Raw genomic sequence first — 6,021 nt, 5'->3', positions numbered from 1 at the left:
GAAGTAGGGAAAAGTAGGAGGGTTTCTCACACACCAGAGGATAAAATGAATAATATGCTGTTTTCGTTAGGTATGCTGACGGATTGCTAGGAGAACACATATTGCTATCCCGATCAAAATTCCTGGCCGATTTTCGGCCTTCTTACCCTACTCTTTCCACGAAGAATACCCTCATTGTATAGATCTGGCTGGCCCTGAGGCCGTTGAAAATTGAAGTAGCGGGAGCGTATCAGGTCTGTTTCATGCGCTATCAGAATTATCGGCTTGCTTTGCATTGTATCTGTTCGTGGCACAATACAGTGGCCCTTGGAATGCTTAAGCCCCTCCCCTCTTTCTAGCACCGAAAGAGGGTTGAGGAAGTGAAGGAGTGAGTGAGAAAGGCAAGGTGACAGAGAAAATGGGAAAGAAAAAGGAAGAGGGTATTGCGAGGAATGGAAAGAACGGTGGAGCTGCAGGTGAGCAGGATGATCGGACAGCAGGAGGATAGAAAAGAAAAGAAGAGATAGAAGCGTCATGTGAGAAGGCGGCGGCCCTAGTCTACCACCCCAAGACCCAAACCGCGCGTCGGACACCACCTCTCTTCATCGGCGACGCACCGCTCCCTTGGCAAAAACAATCCAGATATCTGGGCATCACTTTGGACAACCGCCTCACAGGGCAGCCCCTGGTGCGCAAACTCCACGCACAGCTTATCGCGGTCCAGCGGATGATCCACTCCGTCATGGCCAGGGACAGGGACTGCACGCAGGAATGGGCACTCCGCATCTATGATGCCCCACCCATGATGCCCCACCTGACCCACTCGCTGTCGCTGCTCTCCCTAAACGAAAGCAGCTGGGCCCGGATCGAACGAGACCACACCGCCACCGTGCGCCTCTGCCTCGCGCTACCCGGGAAATCACCCACTGCCGCAACCCTAATGGAAGGTGGTGCATGGCCTGCACAACTGCGCACGCAACGAGCGGGATTAAACTTCATTTATCGGCTCCCGCGCGCCCTTGATGGTGCAGGTCTCCTGCTCCCTACGCAAAAGCGGCCGCTCTCAACACAGTGTTGCCAACCAATTTGGAATGCAGCGCCTTACACTATGACTGGAAAAGCCCTACATCATCCTACACAATATTGCTGTCAGCCCTACGCTCCACCCTACAAAAATAAATTACTATTTTGTGACATATGTACCAGTTTAGTTGTAATTTAAAACAAAGCTTTGTAGCTCTACCAGCCAACTGTTCTTTCGTAGCGTGCGGGACAAGAAACTCCCAACAGGTCGCAGGCTGCTGCGGGAGAGGTATGGGGGACGGAGGGTTTCACTCACAGAGCAAACTAGAGATGGCATGACGAATTTGCCCAGCGTTCCCCACGCGGGAGTGCCTGCTCGCAGGCGGCGGCGGCGGCAGTGCGACTTCGTCGTCTGCTTTAGCCAGGGTTATTTTGGACCTGTTTTAGTGCAGCTTCGCGTCCATTGCGCGCTGCCTTCGCACGGCTTGGTTAACTTGATCGACACCACCTTCTGGGTAACCCGCACCCGACGGAATTAAGTGGTAGTACGGCAAACATACGTTATTGATTAGTTTTCAGGGCGGGAAAACAAAATGTAGAGACCACGTACAGACATCTGGCCGCTAGAGAAACGCTACGAATGGGACTCGGGGACGCTGCGATAGCCGAAGCGAGCCGATGCGTTCACATAGGCTCCGTAATTTATGAATAATTTCGCAGTGCTATTTTTTTTTGTAAGCGAAGTTTTCTTTGTCTGAATATGTTCGAGAAGTCAAGGAGCACCAACATATACTAAAAGTTCCCAAAGGTACGCCTTCTTCACCGAATTATGGGACATTTGCTACCACCGCCGTTCGAGGGGCCGCTAAGCCTCCGAGCGCTAGGCCTCGTCGCCGTCGCACCTGCCGCGGCTCGCCGCCTCGGTGGCCACCGTTCAGCTTCGAGATGGTGGATACTACCCCTCGGGCAACAATCTCCTACCATAAAATGGGCGTGGAAGCTCAAGGCGAAGACATTTCACACGAGGAATTCCAAAGCGACGCCGACTGGACGCTCGCGGTTGAACGCATGTCGAGGCTTCGTCAACCAGACCGCGTTGCGAAGCTCGCCGGCTCCAACAACCATGTCAACAAGAAAGCGAAAGACAACAAGAACATTTGAGCCTCGGTCAACAAGGCAGGGAGAATGCCAGCCATGCCACTGGAGGAAACCAAGATCGCGATCAGACCACGAGGGGGACTGGACATCACTAAGATTGGCCCCACAACCGTCGCTACGGCAATTCTGGCCGCGGCGAAAATTACGGCTCAAGAGAGCGCATCGTATGCCAAGTGCCCGAACGCGCAACAAAACATAATGGTAGTCAGCACGCCCAAGGATGAAAATGCCGTCCGCTACACAAGTGTGCAAACGATCAACATTCGATACAATACCTTTGAAATCAGCGCGTACCGCACGGCGCCGTACGACAGTGTGAAGGGCGTAATCAGAGGAATCCCTGTCGACGCGATGCCGCAGAACTGGACAGAAACATCGTCAACCAGAGAAACCCACTCGCCGTAGGCGCTAAACGAATCGGCAACACGACCACGATCATCGTACCCTTCAGAGGACCCAAGGTACCAAACTTTGCCCGATACGGCGTCATTCTCATACTGTGCCACCTGTACAGAAAGCAAATGGACGTCTGCCACCTACGCGGCAGGGTCGGGCCCCGCAAGGACGTGTGCCCGACGCCGACCAGCAGGATCTGCAGGGGCTGCGGCAAAACCAACCCCAAAAAAGACCACAACTGCACCTCAAATGCAAACTATGCGGTGAAGCTCACCCGACCGCCGCGATAGATTGTAAAGCCAAATTCAAGGTACCCTACGTCGTCCGCAAGCGGCAGTGGGAGCGCCGTAAGATCAGCAGCCAGCTTCTGCCGGAGTGCGACTTCCCGCCACTGGACCAGCCAGCTGCGCGCAAGTCAAGGACGCAATCGAGAAACCACGCACAGTCGAGAGATCGCAGTTTCAGGAGCCAGAGCAGAGATGCGCGAAAAATGGGAACCCAAAGATCACCGTCGCGCGAGAGACCCAGTTGGGCGGACACTGCACGAAGTGCCATGAAAACCAATCCGAGCGACAACACCAAGAAAGATGACAAAGCTTCAATCAAGGAACGAGAGATCAACGAGGCCATAACACAGGAGAACCCGGCCCTGAGTGCCACCATCAACAACCTCACCAAGGAAATCGCGGAGATCCGTAACGCTCTCCGCAACGTCGAACAGGAAAAGATTGAGCCCGAGCGGCAACAAGGGCGAGGAAACCGCGGCCGCTGAAGACAAGGAACCGGCACCGAAGAAGAGGGCCATTGAATTGCAAGACCAAGAGCGACGTGAGCGACCGCAGCCCCGGCTGCAGCAACAACAACGTCGAAGCCAAACTCAACAGCCTGGAGCGTATGATAAAGTCGATGAAGGACGCCATAGACGGCTTTCAAAAGGAGAAGGTCACCAGACTCAACAATCTGGAAAGAAGCGTGCAACTAATACTAAGCCACCCAACGTTCGTGCCCTTCCAGCAGCCAGTCAACCAAGTGCCACAACCCGGAGAATTCCGACTAGGACAATCATGGCCACCAACTCCACAGGCGTAACAGTGTGGCAGTGGAACTGCCGCGGCTTCGTCAAGAAGAGGGAAGTAGTCTATAAACACATTGTGCACGCCGCGCGCAAGCCCGACGTGCTTCCACTTCAAGAAACGCTAACGTACAAGCCGTCCCTTCCAGCCTACAGGGTGCACGCGGTCCCGCCCGACGGCAGAGGCCTGTGCACCCTGGTCAAAAAGAGACTCACCTTTGTTGAACATCGGCTAAGCAACGTGAAGATCGAACACACGCTAACCGAACTCATACCGACCAAGCAAACAAGAAACAGCATCTTCATTCTGAACATATACAGTAATGCATCGCAAAGACTGCAAAGTTCAAATCTATTCTTCACAAGGCAAACACGACGGCCAGCCAGAGCACGCTGATTGTGTGCGATGACTTTAAGGCGATGGATACCGCGCGGGTGTACGTCAAAAGCAATGCGCAAGGTAGAAACCTATCCCAAGACTCGGCGGAACTCGGCTATGCCGTCATAGCAGACCCGGCTCACCAAATGAGACTTGGTAACTCCGTATTCCGAGACACCACCCCGACCTAACGTTAGTCAAGAACAATGAACCGATCACGATCACGTGGAGGAACACAGGGGTGGACCTCGGCAGCGACCGCATGATCGTAGAAATCGTCGTACGGAGCAGAACAGTAATAACGTCAGGAAAGATACGTGAATCGATTGGACCGCTTTCACCGACACCAGAAATCAGGAGGAAGAAAACACAGAAATCGACGACATCGAAATGTGGACCAACAAGGTTCTACAAGACGTTCGGAACTCTACCAAGAGCATAGAAACAGAGCTTGAAACGAACAGAATTGACAGCCGGCTAGCCCACCTCATCGAAACCAAGCAGTCCATTCTCAACAGATGGAAAAAGCAACTCCTCAATCGTAGGCTACGAAAACGTCTCAGAACTCAACAAAGCAATCGAGGAACACTGTCGCACGCTATGTGCGCAGCAGTGGAACCAGATATGCAATGCCGCCGATGGCCAGATGCACAATAGGAAAACATGGAACTTGCTTAAGCATCTGCTCGACGAAACTAAGACTAAGTCGCACCAGAGGGACCGACTCGCGAAACTCATCCATCGGGAAGTCAGGAAACACGGAGCCGACAAGGTGATGAATCGCGTCCGCGACACATACCTGCCGAATACGTCCACAGAGCTGCACGGGCCGTACGAGAGGCTTCCCAACGAGCGCCTCGACAGAGACATCGACGTAGAAGAGGTTCGTACGGCGCTGCACAACCTCAACAGCAGGTCGGTGACAGGACCGGACCGCATCACCAACAAGGCACTCAACAACCTTGACGAAAAATTTGTCGAAAGCCTAACGGGCTACCACAACAAATGCTGGAAAACGGGGACGCTGCCGCAGCATTGGAAGAAGGCCAAGACCATCCTGATCCCCAAGCCGGGCAAGCCACCCGGCACGGACAACTTCCCGCCCATTTCGCTCACGTCTTGCGTGGGCAAGGTGCTGGAGCACGTTTTGATGAACCGGTGGCAGGACTACCTGGAGAGGGAAGGACTGTATCCCGCCACGATGATTGGCTTCAGGCTGCGCCTGAGCACACAAGACGCGATGCTGCAGCTCAAGAACGAAATCGTGGACGACACCGGCATCTCGCGAGACAACATCTTCCTGGGGCTCGACCTGCAGAGCGCTTTTGATAAAGTGAAACACTCGGCGATTCTGTCCCAAGTCTCAAAGCTCACCATAGGCGAAAGGAGTTACAGTTACATCAAGGACTTTATGGCGGACAGTACCGCCGAGCTGCGAGCAGGCGACATAAAACTGCCATACGAGAAGCTCAGGAGCTCCGGTACACCGCAAGGGTGCGTGATCTCGCCGCTACTGTTCAACTTGGTAATGATAGGAGTGGCCTACAGGCTCACGAAAGTGGGGGACCGGCACACCATCTACGCCGATGACATGACGATATGGACGACCGGCGGCAGCGACTCCCAGATCGAGGCCAAGCTGCAGGAGACCGTCAACGCCATCGAAGACCATCTCGACGGCTCCGGCCTCGTCTGTTCGCCAAGCAAGTAGGAGCTCCTTATAATGCCACCACGAAGAGGCAACACCAAAAACAGTCAGCGTCGAGAGCACGAGAAGATCAAGATCGTAACGCGGTCCGGGCAGACGACCCCCGAGGTCAGCAAGATCAGATTCCTGGACATGGTCATCGAGAAGCACAGAAGAAATGGCGAGATAGTCGCCAGTCTCACCGCCAAAGCGGCCGACGCGATATGTCTCGTCAGGAGAATCACGCCCCGCAAAGCCGGCATGAAGGAGGACAGCCTGATCAGGTTCGTCCAGTCCTTCATCGTCAGCCACATCGCGTACGTAGCG

General features: G+C 54.2%; 1 pseudogene; it reads left to right on the top strand.

Moving 5' to 3' along the window:
* The first annotated feature begins 1,947 nt into the window (after positions 1-1,947).
* On the top strand, positions 1,948-3,645 carry LOC144167107 (uncharacterized; annotated as a pseudogene).
* Positions 3,646-6,021: the final 2,376 nt, after the last annotated feature.

The sequence above is a fragment of the Haemaphysalis longicornis genome, unplaced genomic scaffold (genome assembly GCF_048455015.1).
Source record: "Haemaphysalis longicornis isolate Haplotype H1 unplaced genomic scaffold, Haemaphysalis longicornis Haplotype H1 scaffold_2, whole genome shotgun sequence".
Classification (NCBI taxonomy): domain Eukaryota; kingdom Metazoa; phylum Arthropoda; class Arachnida; order Ixodida; family Ixodidae; genus Haemaphysalis; species Haemaphysalis longicornis.
This window is presented reverse-complemented; position numbering and strand designations above follow the sequence as displayed.